The following is a 22,361-nucleotide window of genomic DNA, read 5'->3' as shown; positions in this document are numbered from 1 at the left end:
AAGGAACACATCAAGTGGCTGCCCCCCGCACGACCGGGGACAAACTGCAACAGAGGTATGTGCCCTTGGCGGGAACCGAACCCGGGTCTCTCTAGACCGCAGGCCGACGCTCTAACCGCTGAGCCAAACCGGCCAGGGCTGAACCAGTGACCTCTTGATGCATGGGTTGATACTCGACCACTGAGCCACACCAGCCGGGTGAAATTATACGTCTTTTTTAAATGCATATGGTGTATGCTTATCAGGTTAACTGTTCTCCTGTTCAGTTCTTGCTAGGGGTAGAAAACACTCACAATTTTGTGGTTAATTTTAATTTATTGTACCTTTAAATGAATAAATAAGGAGTTTCATAGGAAAATTAAATGAACTAAGAATGCATCATGATGAACACAACACTTTTGTATTTAGTTGTTTTATTCAAATAAACTGGGCATGGGTAATAGCTATTAATTTTTTAGCTATCCTTTTGGGAATGTCTTGATGCTATGTCGGCAAATATGCTCGTAGCTTCTACTCCTCCCCTCCATTCCTCCAAAGGTAGACTATTAGGTGAATAGTTTTACAACTTGTTTTTCTTCACCTGGCAATATATTTTGGAGATTTCTAAATCTCAGCACATCGAGAGCTTCCACGTTGACTTAAAAAAATGATGACATAGTATTCCATTCTGCGTATTTACCATAGTTTATTTAACTAGTTCACAGTTGACGGTTATTTGGTTTGTTTCTAGTCTTTTGCAATTAAAAAAAAGGCAACTAAATTATTTTGTACACTGTTATTTTGCAAGTATTAAACATATTTGTAGGATAAATTACCCAAAGTACAGTTGCAAGGTTTAAGAATGAAAGCAGCCCTGGCCAGTTTGGCTAAGCGGTTGGACCGTCGGCCCGCAGACCGGAGAGTCCTGGGTTCAGTTCCCACTAAAGGCACGTACCTCGGTTGCAGTTTGTCCCTGGCCCTGGTTGGGGTCATGTGGTAGGCAACCACTCGATGTGTCTCTTTTACATCGATGTTTCTCTTTCTCTCTTCCTCCCTCTCTCCCTCCCACTCTATCTAAAGATAGATGCAAAAATGTCCTCTGGTGAGGATAAAAAAAAAAAGAGTGAAAGCAATAGTAATTATAATGGATATATATTAGATATAGTAATAATAATAGATACATACATAATAAAATACATGAGTGTCCTCCATAGGGGTTGTATCAATATGCATATATTTCCATCAGAAATGTAGCCCCACATCTTTCCCAGCATATTAACATGCTAATAAGTTGCTATCAACTTTTGGATTTTTGCCACCTGATAAATAAGAAATGATATTTCAATTATTTTCAATGTCTGTGTTTTGCAACTATCCACTCATATTCTCTGCGCATTCTTAATTGGCTTATCGATCATTTTCTCATTGATTTGTATAAGCATTTTACATATTACAGAAACGACCTCTTTGTGTTGTGAATTATGGATATTTTCCTGTTGATCATTTATCCTTTGATTTTGTTTGTGGTTTTAAGAAATATTGTATAAACTTGAAATTATGAGACTTACTATGGCTTTGGTTTATGAATCACAGTAAAAGGTCTTTCTCGTGCAAAGTTATGAAAGAATTCTCTTATGTTTTCTTGTAGAACTTTTGTGGCTTAATTTTTTCCACATTTACATATTTGATCCATTCGGGATTTATACTGGTATGAGATATGAGGTATGAATCCAACTTTGTTTTTGCTAAATGACTGTCTAGATGTCCCAACACCAAGTCCCGTCTATTGGAGTATACCTCTTTCATCGTCTATTAAGTTGCCATACATTTCTGGATTTACTGTTCCATCCCTTTGTTCCAACTACTCCTGTGTTGGTTTTCTGTGTGTTGTATAGTTGTCTGTGTTTTCTTGTTCTGTTTTTCTCTCCATCAGTTTGGAATTCTGACTTAAAAAATATATTTTCAGCATTTACCTTAGAAGTTTCTGGACTGCTTTTAAGTCTATTTACCTACTTTCTGACTTATGGGCTACTCTTGCCATGTTTAAATAGTATTTTTAATTTATTGAATCTTTGTTTATATTAAAACCCCATAACACATTATCAGGAAGGTTTTATATAGTCAATGTTTATTTAAATTTATCATTTTTATTGCTCTTTATTCTATACTGTATTCTCTGACTTCACCTCTGGACCGTTTTCCTTCTGCATAAAGAGTGTCTATTTGCACTAAACTGTCACTATTTACTTGACCGAGTATGTCATTATTTTCAGCTTCATTTTTGAAAGGCTTTGGATAAGAATGGAATTCTAAGCTCGTAGTGTTGGTTTGTTTTCCACCATAATGAACACATTCTACTGTTTTCTGGCCTCTTTGTTGGTGCTAATAAGGCAGTTGTCAATATAACTATTCATCTTTCGAAGATAATAACTGCATTTTGTATAATAAGCATAGTTATTATAGTCTGTCTAATAATTTCAATATCTGGAGTCCCCATGAGTTTAATTTTGTTTTCTATGTTTTTGCTGATTCTCACTCATGTTGTCTGGTTCTTTTTGACTGGATGCTGGATCTTGTATTTGAAAATATTTTTATGGAAATAATTTGAGGTCTAACATTAACTTAAGTTCCTCCTGGATCACACTGTTTATTGATTGGGGCTTTATACTATATTTTAATATCTGATAGTGCTAGTTGCCCTTCAGGCAGAAATGCCCTGGTTATGAACTTTGGGATTAACCTGTCTACTGCCCGGTCCCCCTTCCTTAAAAAATATAAACACTCCATTATTATATTTTTGGAAGTGAACACATTAAATTTATATATCAATTCAAAATGGCATCATGTGACGTTGCATCTTTTTATCCAAGAGTATGGGAGAGAAGACACTTCAGAGAAGAATGTTGTTCGGATTCTTAGGTATAAATTGTCTTCATTTGGGGATTTTAGAATCGTTCTCCAAGATCATAGTGGAAGCCAGTATTAAGGCCTTATTTAATATAGAAACAATTATTTTAGATTGCCTCATGTATAAAGCATGATAACTTTAGGAATGTTGTGATATTAGATTTTCAGCCTTTTGAATCTCCAAATGCTGGCTTTTGATTTTGTACCTTTTTCGTCTTGCCCCATCCCCAGTCATGGTGGACAACAAAAAGCCTTGACCTTTATCTTTATTCTACTGGGCTAGCCCTACATTTCTCTGTTTTTTATGGACACCGATTACACTTCTTTTGTCAAATGCATTTGCTGTGCTATACACCATAGTATGTGGTACCCTATAAGTATGCTTGCAATGCTGTTATAGCATCTTGGGGTCACAGTGTTGAAGAGAGTAGGATCTGGTGTCTGTCTGAACTGGCTTGAAGTCTTGGCTGGGCCTCTCTCCAGTCTTTTAACCTTGGGCTAGATACTTAACCTTTTGAAGACACAACTTTCTTCTCTGAAAAATGGACATTTTCAGAAATCTTCATCAAAGTGTTATTGAGAACTTTAAATGAAAAGAACTTACAGTGTGTTCAGTAATAGGCACATACTAAGTGCTGAATAAATTTTAGCTACAATGCATCTGAGGTTCAGGCACTTAAGTAACTTCTCTAAAATTCCTACATTGTTAGGAAGTGGGAGAGAGCTTTTGTTTCTTAGTCCAGTGTTCTTTCCATGGTGCCACCAGTGACTAACAAGAATAAAGAATAGCCAAGGTGTATGGTCCTTGCCAGGTAGGCATCATTCTTAACACTTATTTATGTTAGGCCAGTTTATCCTTATGAGCCAGAAGGTAGGTATTGTAATTATTCCCATGGACAAATGAAACTGAGGTATAAAGAGGTTAAATGGTTTACATACGACTAGTAAATGATAGAGCTAGGATTTAGACTAAGATGTTAGCCTCAAAACTGGCTTCGTAGTCTAGTTTCTAATATGATACAGAGCTGCTGGTCAGTGACATTCCGAGAACGAGCCCCTGGCTAACCCAAAGTTCTAGTTGGGGCTGGTAATACCTCCCACGGGGGCACTGCCCTATTTTTGAAGCATTTCTCGTCAACAGTGTGTAGTGTCCTCCTCCAGGTTCCTCTAGGTTTTCTTTATTACTTCTGTCTCCCTCCTCAGTCTGCTTATCCTTTTCATTCTGTGATCTTATTGTTTATCCTCTGTTTTTTCTTCATCCGAATCTATGTGTTTTGGGTTTACTGTGAAGAGGATGTGAGCTGAGGGGGGGTTCAGGGAGGCTAGCTTTAACTCAACACCTACTAAACGTCAGACACGGTATCAGGTGCTTTCATGTCCATGTGCTCACCCTCATTTTGCAGCTGAGAAAACTAAGGCCCAGAGCATATCAGGATAAGTCAGCCATGCTCACACCGTTGGAGTGCACCGGAATTCAGATCGCAGCCCAGGTCTGTTTCTCAAGAGCTACGTCTTCCCAGGGCTGACTTTGTACACACTGGTACAGCCATGCTGGGTTTTAAAGACTGAAATCTTTCTGTGCCTCTTGGTGGATAGCTGCTGCCCCAAGCCTCCCATGTGTCCCCATCACCACCAGCCTGGACTCCTTGGCCCCTTCCCCGGGAACCCTGATCTGCCCCTGAGCCAGCAAGTGAAAGGTTAATGTCCAGCGCGGTGGAGGCACCAAGGACCCGCTCCAGCTCCAAGGCTGGCGCGCAGATGTGTGCGGCGCCCTTGAGGTCCCCCTGCCCCTAACCACACTGCCGTGTAGTATCAGGTGTCGTGCTGAGCACTGCTTAACATCACTGGGACAGCTCAGGGTGAATGAGAAAATAACTCCACAGCTCATTAATGAAACTGCCGTTTGCGATCAAATCAGAACACTGTGGAGGCTTAGCGGAGTTCATCGCCTCCTTGGTAAAGTACAGGATGAAGGACGTAGCTGTGGACAAATGGATTTCCTGTCCTCACCAAGACTGAGGCGCTAAAGGGAGCATTTCCTCAGCCCCTGCCCAGTCCCTACTTCCAAACCTACCCCAGCCGTGCATGCCAGGGCCCTCTTTCCAGGCTGCCAGGCCCCAGACCCTTGCTCAGAAGCTTCACTGCCCCTTTCTGTGCCCCCTCCATTCACCAAGGAACCTCAGGCCTCCGAGGCCCACAAGATTGGTGTTACTTTTTTTTTTTGTGTGGTTTGTGCCCCTAGCAGGAACTGAACCCGGGACTCTCTGGTCCACAGGCTGACGCGTAACCGCTGAGCCAAACTGGCCAGGGCAAGATTGGTATTGCTTTTAGAATCATTTCTATTGTATTTGGGCAAAAAGATTATTTGGCAGGGCCTGGGGTTGTGAACATCATTTCTAACATTCTTTCTTTGGAAAAAGGCTTTCTATGTTTCAGAAAGATATTTATAACTGAAGAGTTCTGGAAGCGAGATTGGGATTGTTCTTATATTCACGAAGGAAACTATTTAGTCTCTGTGTCCCTCTTCCCCAAATCCTGTTGTTTTGTGGTTGATGACAAACAACAGATGCTACCTGTGCTGTTCATTTCTCTTTCTTTAAAGTCATACTTTCCTCAGTCTTCAGGGATGTCCTGTTCTCCTTGGGATGGGCTAAGTAGCAGTAACATAGACCCCGATATATCAGTGGCTCACCCAGTAGGAACGTATCTCGTCATTCCTGATGTGTGTGCGGGTTGGTGGGGCGGTTCATGCTCCTGAACTTCTTTGGACATCCAGACTGAGAGGCTGTGCCTCTTCCAGGCCATGGTGCCCAGGGATGCTGGGCATTGCTCTCCCATCGGCCAGAGGGCGAAGAGTGCTGGGAGATTTTTAGGGCCAGGCCCCCATTGCATCATCACGGCCACAGCATTTCCTCCCCATCCACTGTCCAGAGCCCAGTCACTTGGGCAGACCTCACTGGGGTGCGGGAACTGTGGCCTCACTGTGCTCCAAGAAGGGAGCAACCTGGACACCTTTACTTTCATGTCTTTCAAGTACATCTGCCCCTGACCCTTGCGAACAAGTCCTTCTGAAGGTTTTACTTAGAAGCTGTGCCACAGCAGTTCTATTGCTCTTTTTGTTTTAATTTCGAGAAGTAGCCTCGGGTGGCTCGGTCAGTTGGAGCGTTGTCCCACGCACCAAAAGGTTGCGGGTTTGAGTCCCAGCCAGGGCACACACCTAGGTTTCGGGTTCAATATCCTGTCAGGGTGCGTGCAGGAGGCAACCAATCGATGTTTCTTTCTCACATCGTTGTTTCTCTCCCTCTCTTTCTCCCTCTGCCTCTCCCTCTCTCTTTCCTTCTATCTTAAGTCAGTAAAAACATATCCTCAAATGAGGAATTAAAAAAAAGTAGCCTTGGTTACACACCCACACTGGGAGGAGTGTTTATTACCTCTGCATTAGGGAAGCCCAAAGGGTAGACCAGGTGGGAGGTTAGCATGTGGAAGAGTCCACCAGGTTTCACCTACTGGACACTCCTCTCTCCAAGAACCATTCTGCAGGCAGTGGGAGAGGCCTCAGGTCTGGGCGTGATGAACACTGACTGGTGGTGTGACCTTGGGCAAGTCACCTGTCTGGATCTGTTTTCTTATCTGCATCAACTAGTAGATAATCTAAGGTATTTCCCTGTTTTAAGAATTTGGCCTCTGGTGATCCTGCATAATTACAACACAGCCACACCATTTGGAGAGCATTTTATAGCTTTTACAGCCATTTAATCATTTTTTAAAAAATAAAAAAAAAGCACCACAGAGCATCAAAGTGTTCCTTGCTTAAATGTGATTTATGAAGCAAAAAGATTTATCTGGAGCCAGCCTCGTTGAATGGTGAACAAGTCAGAAGTCAGTAACCACACTAAAATTTACTTTTGATTTTAGCAACGGAGAAAGAATGCCAATCTAATATAACACATGGATTCATTCACTTTGGCTAATTTTTTTTTTTAATCCTCACCCGAGGACATTTTTCCATTTTTTGTTCAGATAGAGTGGGAAGGGAGAGAGAGAGAGAGAGAAACATCGATGTGAAAGGGACACATCGAGTGGCTGCCACCCACACGACCAACCAGGGCCAGGGACAAACTGCAACCAAGGTACATGCCCTTAGCAGGAACCGAACCCCGGCCTCCCTGGACCGCAGGCCAACGCTCTACCACTGAGTCAAACTGGCCAGGGCCACTTGGGCTAATTTGAACCCACCTGTTCATGCTGCCTGATCACTGAACGTCCCTCTCTTTGGGGTGCGGCCTCTGAAGCTTTCACTCCCTCCAAATAGGACTCTCACCCCCTGGAGTGGATTCTTTACTGATGTTGTCTCTTTTAAGAAGAATATTGCTTCTGAGCGGTCTTCTGTATTGAACTACTCCGCATGAAAAAATATGTTGTCAGTGAAACAAGTTTTTACTTCCACGAAGTAGTCACACACAGGAAGGAAGCATTTTTGGGGCAAGTTATGTGTATGTTACCGCTGTAAGGAGCAGCACAGCGTGCACCTGCGAAAACAGTGTGGAATGCTCGTTTGCCGAAAGCACTGGGCTGAGGGTTTTGTTAGCTTTCAGAATATCAGCATTAACTACCTAGCATTAACTGATTGTCCGAATATTATGTCATGTGGGATTTTATGGGATTTAATGGGACAGGATCTAAGTTTCTGAGACTTTACTAAGTAGGATTTTGGGCAAAAGAATATAGAAAAGGGGGCCTTGGTTTGAAAATTAAAGCTGTTGTACAATTCTCAAAACATTTTTTTAAAAACTTTGAATCCCAGCTTTCTCCCACTGCATTGAATATAGAGCCTCTGACTGGCCCACACCCACAATAGGCTGAATCAGTGGCCAGGGAACTATGGCTGACAGACTTGCCCACTGAGTGGAATTACCGGGACACTGTTTAAAATGGGAGATTTCCAGACCATTCCTTTGGTGGTGCCGGTGCAGCAGAGCCCAGGACCGGGAATCTGATGTTTAACAAGCTCCCCAGGTAATTGAGCAAGCTTGGGAAACACTGCTGTAGCGCAGGGGTCCCCCTGTTTCAGAAGGGGTCTCTCTGAGGGGCACTGTGGGCATAATGCTCCTGCTGTAAGGCCCAGAGGCAGAAGGTCTGGGCAGACACCTCGCTCGGCGATGGCTTGGAGCAGGCCCTCCGCTGACACTTGCTGACTGTTGAAAGTAAGGTTACTTTGGGAAATGAGCACATTCACTCTCAACCCCGGGTGGACAGGGAATGGCAAGTCATATTCGGAAGACATCTGGGTGAGCATGGAAGTAGAGCCGGGGAGGAGAGCGGTCTAAAGTTTAGTAGCACCCGCCTCCCTGGCCTGGTATAATCCCAGTTGTTTCACAGTCGGCTGATCGTGTCTTTCTTCCGAAGGGCAGTGCGTTCCGGAACTCCTCTCCCCATCTGTGCTTCCTGGGCACTGCCGGCTTGGACCTGTCCAGCTTCTCCTAGGCTCCCAAAGGAGGACCAGCCTTCCTTCTGATGGCCACACTATTGCTTTAATCACATTAATCTCCCAGTCTTGGGGCCAGGCAGACCAGGTGGTCTTTTTCTGTTGACTGCATATCTTTCCATCTGGTGGATCTTGAAGATGATCCCTCCAGGGGCTTGTTCCTGGATTGTCATCTGCTTACAGATTGTAAAATATACAATTGATTTAATACTAGCTTTAAAAGTAAGTAAATATATACATTGGCCATCTGAGAGATGTTAAAATGTAAATTTTGGTGTATTATAGAGTAGAAGAAACAGGTTTCAAGTTATATATAGAAGAGCGGACCATGCTTTGTGGACCTCTAATAAGTGTTACGGATTGAATGAATGAATGAATGAATAGAGATCGCTTTCTCCTAGTGAAAGGCTCTCTTATTTTAAAACAATGGAATCAAGGCAGAAAAACCAAGGTTTGAGTCTCAGCCTACCTCTTAGAAGCCCCCCTTTTTTAAAAAAACAACAACAAGACAATCTCCCTAAGCTTCAGTTTTCTTCACTGAAAGTGGGCTTGACAGTTTCCACCTTGTTTGGTGGTAGGGTTAGAACCAGACCATGGTCTGCTTTAATACAGTGTCTGGCACATAGCTCCTGTGAAAAACATGGCAAATACTGAAAGAAAAAGGAACAGCATCAACTTTTGACATGTGGTGCTCAGCAGTCAAAGAGGACAGAGGTCAGTACACTGTACAGATTATAGTAAACTTGAGGTGCACAGGGATGTGGGGAGGGTCACGGAGCAGGTGGGGCCACCACCTCCTGGCTGCTCAGGCTTGTGACATAAGGGTGGCACAGGGGGAAGCTGGGAACGCCAGGCATCTGTCATTCCATCCAAGCAATTGATTATTATCTTGAATTAGATTTAAAAATAAAAAATGGAACCTGCAAAGAAGGCTTTGAGCTCCATTGGTCATCTGAGGTTGGGAAGGAAGTGCTGGGCCATTCGAAGTCTCGCCTCTGAAACACCTGTGCCTTGGGGAACGGGGAGATGAGCACAGCTCAGAAATGCCGTGCCCTTGTATTCTGAGGGCTGACCTCCGTGAGTGCTTAAACATTTTAGGGCATTTCTGCACTTTATATGGAGTGCATGCAGATTCTGCAGGTGATGTTGGAGAAACCTTTAACTATCAGTAACCCTGGCCATGTTAGGAAATTCCTAACAGGAATCTTATTCTCGGGGTGGTTTGGCTGTGTTTTGACAGCAGCGTTTCGGCTGACTGGTCTGTTTTTTAACCGTTGTGCTTCTAGGAGGGCAGGTAGAAGATAAGAACAGGATAATGCTGAAAGTGAGTGCCGGGCTCTGGGGGAATACTTCACAGACCTGCTTGCTAGTTCATTAGCATCTATCATCAGTGATTTGACAAAAAAAAAAAGGAGGGAGGGGCGAACATTAAAAACTGCTTGAAATATATAGATTTGAAGGGAACACTGAGTTATCTACTGCATCTGTGGTTTGTTGGCCTGAGAGTCAGGGCTGGCATGTTTTGTGCTGCCAGCAGGAATGAGGAATTGAGAAATCAGGAACAAGTGTTCTTTCTACCCTGCAGTAAAGGGCCTGACTTGGCAAAGCGACCGAAATCCTACTTTTGTGCCACCAAGAGCCTTTCTGATTTGGGTGGGACCTGAAGGATGGCAGAGGGGATATTTCATGAAGCTAAAAAAGAACTTCACCAAATTAAGATTTTTTTCCTCTGCCTCTGTGTTGGTCACTCACATAAACAAAGTTAGAACCTGTGTCTTATATATAATATAATACTCTTTCTTCCCGGGCACTCAACTAATTTTTTAAAAATTCTAGACAAAATCTTCAGTGTTCACTTCAGACTACCTTATTTGACACTATTCTGCACTTTGGGGCTTCAGTTTCCACACCTGCAGTGATACCTGTTTGAGCACTAAAGCAACCATAAAGAAAGCATCGATGCCAAACACTGGTTAGGGAGCTTTGGGAAAGTCAAGACAGTAGGACAACTTATGCTCTGTGTGCCACTAATCTAGTTGGACAGGATCTAACCAGGTTAAAAGTTAAGTACTAAGAAGGATAGAGTGAAGTAACCACCCAGGGCTACAGAGATAACATGTCACTGGGCAGCACACTGAGTTTCCACCCAGAACTGCCCAGGCAGTAGGGCTTCCACAATTCAGAGGTGGGCGAGGACCGCGTGTGTGTCTGCTGGCGAGGTGCCGCCAACAACGCCTGGTGTTCTCTTGTGCAATTCAAGACTCAGTCATTCATTTGTTCAACAAATACTTATGGAGCTCCCAGGAAGTATCTGATGCTGTGCTGCGTGCTGGGGACACAGAGGTGATCAGAGTAAGAGTCCTGCCATCTTGGAGAGTATAGTCTGGTCAGGACAGCCAGACAGTCAACAAATGAACTCATAAGTAAGTGCTGGTCACGAATGCTATGAGAGAAGGCGTACACCAAGGCACGAGAGAGAATGAAAGGGGGGAACAATTTAATTTGGGGCGTTGGGAAGACTTTCCTGAGGAAGTAGTATTTGAACTGAGATCCAGAGAATGGAGTCCACCCTGAGTACTTGAACACTGCTGGGCCAAATTAAACAGCATCTTCTTTTACCACAAATAATTAGTTTTAGGCAATAGAAATAAAAGCCAAAACACAATTACCATTGTTCTGCGTTCTGGACATCAGGGAAGTCAGTTGGCAATGACCTGTTCTTCCATGCGCGCACAAACACCCCCTTTCTGCTTACACAGTCACCCTCTCCACCCCCAGCTCTCCCACCTCGCTCTGCAGAGTGTAGGAAAGGACGTGGCAAGATCACCCCAGATCCCTAGCAGGGATCCTTAGCGTTCCCAGGAGCTCCTGGCGAGGCGTTCAGGGAGGTGTATGTTTTAATCACCAAATGCTTTGTATGCCCTCTTCCTGAATGTGGCCGTGACCTCTTAGAAAGCCCACTGTGTGGGTTACCAGCCCCAAGCCCTCATTTAGCTGGGGTCATCGCTAGTCCCAATCAGTCTTCATGGGTGACAACACAAGTCTGCCCCAGCCGTTCACCTCGCTGAATCTTATTTCCTGGAGCCACATCAGAAAAATAGTTGAGGCAGTAATTGTTTTTCAGGTCACACCGACATCATCGATTGGAGAGGCAGGATAATGGGCCCTACGCACACCTGCAGATGTGGATTGCCTGAATTGCAATCCCAGCTTTGCCTACGTGTGTGAGCCTGGACAGGTTTACTGCTCTGCGTAAGGTAAATCTGAGACATCCGGGCCTGAAACCCGCTGGGTCAGATGTGCTTTGGAATCCAGACTATTTCAGATCTTAGAAAGATAGATAATAGGTTAAACACACTCCACGTGGCTTAATACCACTCCCTAGCTGGGTCTGGGGCAATGTCCTCTATTCAAATACATCACTGTTTCTTCAGCAAAGCATATGGGTACGCAGACCTCCTGGACCAAAGGAGGTCTGCAGAGAGTCTCATTTAGAGACTAGAGTCTAGTTTGGGCTGCTCACTGATTTTTTTTTTTTTTTTTTTTGATATTTTGTTCAGATAGAGTGGGAGAGAGAGAGAGGAAGAGAGAAACATCGACGTGAAAGGGACACATTGAGTGGTTGCCACCCTCACAACCAACCAGGCCGGGGACAAACTGCAACCGAGGTACATGCCCTTAGCGGGAACCGAACCCGGGTCTCTCTGGACCGCAGGCCGACGCTCTAACCGCTGAGCCAAACCGGCCAGGGCCTGCTCACTGATTTTTGAACACGACTGGGTTTTTCCGTTGTCGTATCTCTCTCACAGGTGAGGTGTTTGGGGCGGATTCAGTGAGGAGATGCAGGTGAAGTGCTGAGCAGGGAAGGCACCGTGCACGTGTAAACTGTTGTTACAAAGTGAACTTAGTTGTTATCGAACCAATAGGCTGACTATAAACTGATCTGCACCGTCGTTTTCTTCTGTTCTTCCTCCCAACAAATGGGCCATGACTGTGCCGGGCACCCTGCTAGGTGCTGCAGGAGAACAAATACGGGCCACTCCGGGCCCCTGCTCGCCCGGTCATGGCTCCCGTGGCCAGGCACACCGCCAGCTTCTGGTCCCCGCCTCTCTGGGTTTTTGTTTGCTTTGCATATCCCACGTTTTCCTTGGTATTTCCAGGCTGGGCCATTGGAGTTATGTTAGAATCAAACCAGCCCCCAGGCACACTCTTGTGCCTCGCATGTTGTCAAGCTGCACATTAGAAAGAGGGAGGACAGGAAGCAAAGGCACATGACACAAGTAACTGGCAGTGGTTCTGGGGTAGGAAGTCACAGCTGAGGCAGCAGTGAGCAGAAGTACCGTTCAGTGGAAGGAGCACTAAGAGCGGGGTTGAGGGCGGTTGTTACCCAGCGCGGGGTGCTGAACCCCTTCTTTAAGCAGAGTCCGTGCCGGGTCCCGGGATGACAGAGATCAGTGTCGAGCGTTTGCTGTCTCTGTGTGTGCCTGGAGGTACCAGCCAACCTCTCTGAGCCTGTGGACTTATCTTCAAAACACAAGGGCTGCAGTGGGTTATAACTGAGGCCCCATTTTACCTTCCCAAGCCTGCATCCCGAAGAATTACTCAGGAGAGCATGTTGTCAGCCACTGTCGGCCACTCTGGAGTCAAGTAAAGGGTGTGAGCTTTTCTTGCAATAGGAGAGACTTGAGGCAGACCTGAGTTAGGACTGCAGATAGTGTTGGAACATACTTTATTAGGGTTTATCATCTCCCCAAGCAGAGTTATCAGGCTCTGCTTCAGGAGAAAAAGCCCCTTCTCCCACGAAGCTCACATTTCAGTGGGGCAGAGAGAGATCATAAAAAGTGAAAAAAAATGAGTACATAATGGAATGTCAGATACTAATAAATGCAGAGATGCAAAAGAAAGACAGGACAAAGGAGAGAGAGTGCAGGGGGGTGATGGGGGCTGTTGTCAATGAATGGTCAAGGAAGACTTCCTGGAGGTGATACTGGAGTGGAGACCTAACTCCAGCTGGGGAGAGACCTGTGGCTGGGAAAGGAAATTGCAGGTGAGAGCCCCCGAGTGCTCAGGCAGGGAGGTGAGACCATGCGGGCCCAGGAGGACCAGGGCCCAGGAGGACCAGCCGGATCAGCCCGCATGCTGCTGGTGTGTGTGCCCTGAGGGGATGAGGGAGCAGGAGGGAGCTGGGAGGGGTTTGGGATTGTATGATTGTATTCCAAGTGAGAAGGGGAAGTGACCTGACCTGATTGCTAGACTAGGGGACAGTCCTCTAGGAGTGAACAGTCATCTAGGAGGGTGAGCACAGCCCTGCCGTGAGTTCCTTCAGTCCGTCCTCACGCTGGTCTGGACTGGATGCATTTTTAACATCGCAACAGCTGAAATACAGCATGTTTCGTCTATACCCTTATCTCTTCTCTCTCTATTTCTTCACAGAAGGCCTTGTATAAAGACGAATTGCTTTCTAAAGAGAAAACGTTGCCATTTTTTTCATGCTTGTGCCATTTTTTTACCGTCCTTTTTAGTGCAACTTTTGGAAGCTATGCTCTTGGATCCTCCCCCCCCCTTTCCTTCTCGTCTCCTTCCTTCTTCCCTCCCTCTGTCCTTCTTTCCTTTTAGTAAACAAATGCTTAATGTTTCACAGGACACCTGGATTCCCCACGTGCCCGTGTTCATACAGCCCGTGTTTTGAGTTGTATTCACTTGGTTGTTGTAGTTTCCTTTGTGCAAAGATACCTTGGAAATATTGAATAATTTTCACAGATGGTGGGGTTGAAATTTCCGTCGTTCTCCTTGCGCTCACCCTGTTTGAGACACATGCTTGCTTGTGATACAGTGTGTGCTAGAGCACGTTAAAATTAACCAGCAGTTTATTTGTTTTCTTTTTATTGATTTTAGAGAGAGGAAGGGAGAGGGAGAGAGAGAGAAACATCGATGAGAAAGAACATGAATTGACTGTCTCTTGTATGCCCCCCACTGGGGATCAGGCCCACAACCTGGGCATGTGCCCTGACTGGGAATCGAACTGGTGACCTCCTGGTGCATGGGTCGATGCTCAACTACTGAGCCACACTGGCTGGGCTTAACCAACAATTTAAATGGAAATAAAATGTCTTTGGATTTCATCAGCCTCAAACCATATATATTTTGTGGCTATTCTCTTAGTTATTTAAAGCTCAGCTGCGACACAGCCCGTAATGGCCCACGTGCTCTCTTGTGTGGAAGCAGCCAGCACACCCTCTCGGTTACCTTGAGAAATGTGTGGGCTGGCTGGGACTGCCATCCTGTTAGCCTGATAACTGCCCACTTTTGTGCTCAGGAAATATATGTCAAAGCCACAAGAGGGCAGCTTGTTCAGTGAAACTAGGGGTGGAAAGTGTTGTTCTTTAGACATAAGGTAATAAGGGTGAATTTTCAAAATGTTTCTTGCATAAGCAAGCTCTCGTACATTCCCAGCCAGCTTCATCCCATCAGAGCAATTATGTTTTTGGAAATTGAAAGTTTTTTTTTTTTAATCCTCACTCCAGGATATGTTTTTATTGATTTTTAGAGAGAGACAGAAACATCAGTCGGTTGCCTTCTGCATGCCCCTCGCCCAGGGATTGAACTCGAAACCTAGGCATGTGCCCCGATGGGGACTCAAACCTGAAACCTTTTGGTATATGGGATGACGCTGCAACCCACTGAGAGACCCAGCCAGAGTAGAAATGGAAAGTTTTAAGGCAAGTTCTTTCATGCAAATCTGTTTCCCCTTCTCTTTGGAATATAAATATCCATTTTTCTATGAATTCTCCTTCTTTCCATCTTCCATCTCTTCCACCTTTATTCAATCTTTGTTGAAGTTTAATTTACATATAATATAATTCACACATTTGCAGTGAAATTCGGAACACACATAGCCTTGGAATCACTGTCCCAATCAGACAGAATTCAGTCTGTCTAGAAGTACAGTCAGTCTCCACTTGCAGGTCCTACCCCTTCAGTCTTTAATCTTTGAGAAAATTTTACCTGAGACAAAGCATTTTATAAATTGAAAATCACGATCATGTACAAATATGAGGGCCCTTTCTAAGAGGCTGTGGGCGAACTCTGGAGAGATCAAGGAAATAAATAGAGGCTGCTCCTTCCCAAGACAATTACTGATGTCAGTTTTTACTCGGTGGTTGGGGTGGTTGGCTTCATCTGGCTCAGATTCATGGAGAGGGAGAACTGTTCATTGCACAGTCACTAATTATGCATTTGTTCTTTAAAGTTTATTTCTGCTTTAATAATTGTTAACATCTGCCATACTTAAGTACTCATTGGTATTAATGAGATCGAGGAATCCCTATGGGGGAAGTGCCATTATTATCCTATTCACAGATAAGGGAGCTGGTACAGCCACATAGGGCTTTGACGGATGAAGAGTGAGTAGGGTTAGTTTCCTGATGTGAAATGTAAGATACATTAAATTAAGAGCTTCTTAAGCAATGCATGTTCTCATTGATCAAAGTAGCCAGCTTAAAAAACTAGAGCTTCTCTTACACACATAGTGACCTTGGGCAATGTCACCCAGGGCCATGGTTGAACGCCATGAGGATTCCAATTCTGCATCTTTGACCTTGACCAGCAGGCATCCCTCTATCAGTCTCCCTGGTTCCTGCCTTCACCTTCTGATGGGCTGCTCTGCCCTGAGCCTCTTCTGAGTTGTGGTCAGAGTGCTCCTTCTAACGTGGAATTTTGGCAGTGTCACCTTCCTGATGAAAACTCTCCAGTGGTTTGCTGTGCAATCGAATGCGAGCGCCCGGTTCCTTGCCTTGTCCAGCGGCACACCATGCTACTCTCCACTGCCCACCCTCAGTCCAACTTGTCATTGTCCAAAAATGTCATGCCCTCTCTTGTCCCTGTACCAGGAACTGACTGTTCCTTCTGTCTAGAAAGTGCCCTCTCCTCGGCCGTCATCCCTGGTTTACCAGATAGACTGTACCTCATCCTTCAGAAGCTGGCTCACATTTTCCTCGAGCAATCTTGACAGACTTGGAATTGTCTTCTTCCCGCTTTCCACGGCCTTTCGCGTATTAAGCTGCTGTCACGTTGTTTTATGATGTTCTCGTTGCTTCTGTGCCCTGCTGATTTGTACCCTCCCAGAGGGCAGCAGCTCTGTCTCTTCAACTTCTAGCCTAGCTTAGTCCCTGGACTGCCTATCCAGACCGTCACCTAGCGAGAAGGCAGAGCAGACACCGTTTTATTCAGCACTGGTAGGCCCGGCATCTGGCCTAGGGCCTGGCCTGCAGCAGGTATTCAATCCATATTTGTTGAAAACGTGAATAGTGGGTACTTTTAAACATCAAGTGTTGGTAAGTGTCAGATCCACTGGTTTAGCCCAGAGATTGCAGCTGAAGGGTATTAAACCACGAATATATTTTGTATGGCCTCACAGTATTGTACACTTTTAAAATGGGATGGCTGTAGCTGGAACGTGTCTTCTGTTCACCACTGTCTACACCACCGCTATTATCCTGCTCTTTGCCTACTTCACTCATTTGTTGCCTGCTTGGTCCTGGCACGTAGGCTGCGAGGTGCAGGGAGAGGGGCAGTGTACTGTTGTTATGCAGAATGCCACAGGTTGGGTGTCCTAAACAAGAGGAGTATTCCTCACAGTTCTGGAATTCTGGAGGCTGGAGGTCCAGGATCCAGGTGTTGGTGGGTTTTGTTTCTCCTGAGGTCTCTGTCTTCAACTGGCAGATGGCCACCTTCTCACTGTGTCCTCACATGGTTGTCCCTTAGATCGCGTGTGAACATGTCCCAATCTCCTCTTATAAGGACATCAATCATACTGGACAAAGGTCCACCCATGTGACCTCATGTCATTAATTAACTACCTCTTTAAAGGCCCTATTTCTAAATATAGTCACATTCTGACATACTGGGGGCCAGGGCTTCAACATATGAATTTGGGGGGGACACTATTAATCTCATAACACGCAGGAACACGAACTCTCAAGTACTGTGGCCTCTGCCTTGTACCTGATGCGTGTTTTATGTAACACATCAATCAAGAGGAACGCAGGGACCATCAGAGAGAGCCGTTTGCTTACCAAGGCAGAACCTGGACCGACATAGCATGCACCTGCTCAGACACCTGACCTATACGCTGATCACCTGGATCCTGGGACCATGTTCATGTTTCTTAAACAACTGGCATTGAGTTGATACGCCAGGTAGAATTTAGGTGCTTTTCAGTTTGGAAATATATATCCTTTTGTTCTGTTCACTACGAAAACTGACATGTGGGCTGCAAACCTTCTTTGTCCAGGGTCCAGTGGACAGCAGAGGGGAAAGTCAGATGATGACATGGCACCGCCTCCATTTGCAATAAGCAAACAGCTAGGTCCTTTATTACCCTTGAAACTGGCATTCGTGACACAGGTTGGACTCAGAGAAGCAAGTCAAATGCCAAGTTTCTGTGGGTCAAAGTTCCTGCAAGAACTGTACGTTAATCAAAAGCTCAGCCTTAGTTAATTAGGCCGTTGGGTTGCGCAGAACCTTGGAACAAATGATTACTGAGTTGTCCGGCAGGCGTTAGCAGAAGTCAGTATTTTACTTCCCAGAGGTAGGTTGTGGACTCAGGATCTTTTTTGGAGAGGGCAGGAGTGAGACTCCTGTGGAGTTTTATTCATTCTTCATGGGGAACTAGCATAAGAAAGTCTTCCACACAGAGCTTAGCTAATCAAGTGTATTTACTTAAAGATGAGCTGAATAGTTATGGGATATTAATTATGAGCAGAAAAGCCAGCTATGTAGGGCTACCAAAGGTAAAGGAACATTTAAAATATTAACTGCTCACAGTGCTTTAAACAGTTTTGAGTGTTCGGTGATTTAATTTAATGTGCCTCTGCAGAAAGAAATTTAAATGCATATAATATTCATAGCTGCCTTTTGTGAATGTTTCCTTTCCTATGGGGCCCCAAGGGCTTCATATCTGTCGTCTTATTTATTATGACAATGTCCTTAACAGGTGGGTTACATGAGGCCCATATTAGATGAGTTAAAGGAGGCTCAGAGAGGTTGAGTAAAATGCCCAAGATCACCCAGCTCGCAAGCAGTAGAGCTGAGTTTTGAGCACCTGGGCAAAACTGGTGATCTTCTCTTTCCTGTTAACACCACCTCTTTATACATTTCCCTCTTCTCTCTTTGTCAGAGTAAGATTTTCTTCCTTGAATGTCCTTTAGCTAATATGAACCTGAATAGTATTTCTTCTTACCCCCTCCTCTGTTTTGTTTAATGGTCATTAATCGCATACTCTTGATGAGCGGTCTCTGGTTCAGTTGTGTTATCTTTTCCATTTCACAGTTCACATAACAGAGGACACCATCGAAAGGACACCTGTGTCAGGTCACGCAGCAGAGATCAGCCAGTCCTAGCTCACCGAAGAGGTTAGGTAAGTCAAGCGGGCTACATCTTCTCCTCAAATTAATGTAATCCAGGGGTGGAGAAAAGTAGGTGAACATTGCACAGTGACATTCAAATGCTAATCCCCACTTTTTTTTTTTAAACCAACACATATTGTTCTGCTTCTGGGTGTTTGCTTAATTTACTAAGCCACAGTGCTCTGTATGTTTATAGGGGTGTAGATATGTCTCCCAGGGATTCCACAGGCACAAACAATGACAGAGGCTATATTTGCATGACTTAGCTTAACCTCTTTTAATAACGACTTTTTCCTATAGTGTTTACTGCATTTTGTCAGCTCTAGAATGCATTCCCCGCCCCCTACACGGACATGTCTGAAATTGGGAGACTCAGACTTGGTGAAACACTGCATTCCTCTGATAACCCCAAATGACCAGCGTTAAGCGTTGTCTACCTCCTATTTTTCACAGAGTACAAATGCTTTTTTTTTTTTTTTAAAGGTGGGGAATGAATATTCTTCTGTTAAAGAGTGAATCAATAAAAATTCTGTACTTACCAAGGAAAGAATTCAGGGTTCTAATACTGAGAGAAAAACTGATTCCTTTCAGGGGCTTCAGGTGATGGTTCTGAGATTAGTAGCCCTGGGCCTCATAAACGGCACTGAGGGCGCTTGGAACAGCCGTGCGAGCTCACGGGCAGCCTCCTGGGCCACAGGCCCCAGAGTCAGACACCCTTTTTTATTTTATTTAATTATTTTTAACTCATCTTTATTGTTGAATTTATTACAGATGTTCCCCCGCCCCTTTTTCCCCATTGACCCTACCCCCCCCCCTTCCCCACACTGTTGTCGGTGTGCATTGGTTATGCATATATGCATAGAAGTTCTTCGGTTTATCTCATCCTGCCCTCCCTCCCCTCTTCCCTTTGAGGTTCATCGGTCTAACAACCAATTTGTAATTCTTAATTCCTTCATTTTTTTCACCCACCTCCCCAGCCCCCATTCATCTGGCAAGCAACAAAGAGTTCTCTGTATCTATGAGTCTGTTTCTGTTCTGATTGCTCCTTTTGTTTGTGGATTAAATTGTTGATAGATATGTATTTATTGCCATTTTATTGTTCATATTTTTGTTCTTCTTCTTCAAGAAGACCCTTCAACATTTCATATAGTACTGGTTTGGTGGTGATGAACTCCTTTCGCTTTTTCTTGTCTGGGAAACTTGATATGCCCATCGCAGAATCAGACACTCTTCTCCAAGGCCGGGTTCCCCTCCAGCAATCCACATCATAGGACTTGCGACTAAAATACTGTGCTGTGCCTTCAGAATGATCGGGCAGCATCTGTGTGTGAATGAGTTCAAGTCCACATTCATGTTACATGTGTGGGAAAATAGCATCTTTAGAGAGTGAGTGCCACAGGTTGGGCAGAATTTCCCAAGCCACATGGGCCTGGTTTTTTATAGGCTTGAAGATTTGCAGAACCTCCCTTTTGCAGGGCCTCATGGGGACAGAACACTAATCCTGAAATCAGTAGGGATACAGGTAAATAGGGTAACAAACATTTCCTGAGCACCTGCTATGTGCCAGGCTCTGTGCTCGGCACTGGGTAATGCAAGGTGAAGGGAGAAAGGATTGGATTTCTGCCCCCGGAAGCTGGTCTTGTAGTCAAGGTGGACATTAAATAATGAAAGAGTAGTGAGTGGGTTGAAGAAGTGTAAGGAGTTAAAGGACTTCAAAATCGGAGGCCTTAACCTAATCATGGTGGGCCAGGCAGCCGTCAGGGAAAGGTTTTTGGAATTCAAGTGGTATTTTAACTGAGATCTAAAAGGAGAAGTAATAGTTTACTAGGCAGAGGGAGACTGGGGGCAGGTGGTGGTGACTGTACCAAGTGAGAAAAAGCCTTTCATGAGGGTCTCAACAGGTGGTTCCAGGATTAACTGTGAACCTAACGGGGAAGGGACAGTGGCTTCAGATGAACAGAGATGTTGTAAGAACTTGGTCCAGCCTGGCCAGTGTGGCTCAGTGGTTGAGCTCGACCCATGTACCAAGAGGTTGCTGGTTCGATTCCTGGTCAGGGCACAAGCCCAGGTTGTAGGCCTGATCCCCAGTGGGGGGCATGCAGGAGGCGGCCAATCGATGTTCTCTCTCTTCAATGTCTCTATCTCTCTCTCCCTCTCCCTTCCTCTCTCTCTAAAATCAATAAAGAAAAAATAATAATAAAAAGAAGTTGGTCAAATTCCTGGAAGAATCATTAAAACCCCTTAGAAATTGCTTTCAAACTGATGATCAGATTTTTTGTTTTGTGGTTCAGACATAAATTCTTTCTTTTCTATCATCATTATTCCCCAGAGCTGGGTCCCAGGTCCTGTTTTCCTGCCAGTCTGAATTCTCTCCAGACCTGGTTCTGAATTTTTCTCACCTACCTCCAACAGAGAGGAGATCAGCTTCTAGTGAGAGATTGTTTTCATCAACAAATGTGTTGTTTCTTTTTCTCTCCTTTCTTGATGGCATCAGGGAAGGGTGATCATTGGCATGATTCCCTGCACCCAAAGGCCAGATTTGTAAAAATAGATGGTTTAATTAGAACAGACGGAAGCCAGCTACTTGACCCTGCTTCCGCTTTTGGATCATTATGAGAGTCTCAGGTTTCAAATCGTAGTGCTCTACGTTGACATTTCCTATCAAGAGTGCTGCTGAGCTGAGGCACGCCGACCGACAACTCCACTGACAGATTCAGAAATGTCTGAATGTGCATGTCCGCACACACCTGTGCACAGGACCCCACTTCCAGTGAATTGGCCATCTCAAGCTTGCTGGTTTCTTAATGTGGTGTGGTCATTTTTTTTAACTCACCCAAGCACATTTTTGCATTTATCCTCAGATAGAGCAGGAGGGGGAAAGGAGGGAAGAGAGAGAGAGAGAGAGAGAGAGAGAGAGAGAGAGAGAGAGAGAGAGAGAAACATCAATGTGAGAGAGACACATTGAGTGGCTGCTACCCACATGACCCCAACCAGGGCCGGGGACAAACTGCAACCGAGGTACGTGCCCTTAGCGGGAAGTGAACCCGTGACTCTTGTCCGCAGGCCGACGCTCTAACCACTGAGCCAAACCGGCCAGGGCAGTGTGATCATTTTTTGAGAGGTCTCTTGAGTGTAGGGCCTAACCAGAGCTAGCTAGGTTTTTTGTTTGTTTGTTTCTCTTATTTTATTTAATTTATTATTTTTTATTTTTTTGGTATGTGCCCCTAGCAGGAACTGAACCTGGGACTCTCTGGTCTGCAGGCCAACGCTCCAATTGCTGAGCCAAACTGGCCAGGGCTGTTTGTTTGTTTTTTTTAAGACAAATCTATTTAACAGACCTAAAAAAATTTTTTTTGTGTTGGGGAGGAGGTATTTACCACAGTCTGAGATAAGATTGGTCTCTTTTCCCCATACAGAAGGAAAGAGAATCACTGCTATGATTTTTTTTTTTTAATTGATTTTAGAGACAGGGAAAGGAAGAGAGAGGGAGAGAGAGATTGGTTTATTGTTCAACTTATTTATGCCTTCATTGGTTGCTTCTTGTATGTACCTTGACCGGGGATGAACCTGCAGCCTTGGCGTAT

General features: G+C 44.8%; 1 protein-coding gene across 2 annotated transcripts in view; it reads left to right on the top strand.

The window, feature by feature from the left end:
• The window catches only part of RBM47 (RNA binding motif protein 47), a 158,242-nt gene that overhangs the window by 42,748 nt on the left and 93,133 nt on the right, over positions 1–22,361 (top strand). For both annotated transcript variants that reach the window (XM_036257437.1, XM_036257430.1), the window contains exon 3: positions 18,701–18,788. The gene's annotated coding sequence lies outside the window, so the exon portion shown is untranslated. The remainder of the gene's footprint in view (positions 1–18,700; positions 18,789–22,361) is intronic.

Source organism: Molossus molossus, unplaced genomic scaffold (genome assembly GCF_014108415.1).
Source record: "Molossus molossus isolate mMolMol1 unplaced genomic scaffold, mMolMol1.p scaffold_m16_p_1, whole genome shotgun sequence".
Taxonomy (NCBI): domain Eukaryota; kingdom Metazoa; phylum Chordata; class Mammalia; order Chiroptera; family Molossidae; genus Molossus; species Molossus molossus.
Note: the sequence above shows the minus strand (reverse complement) of the source record. Positions and strands in the feature narration are given on the sequence as shown.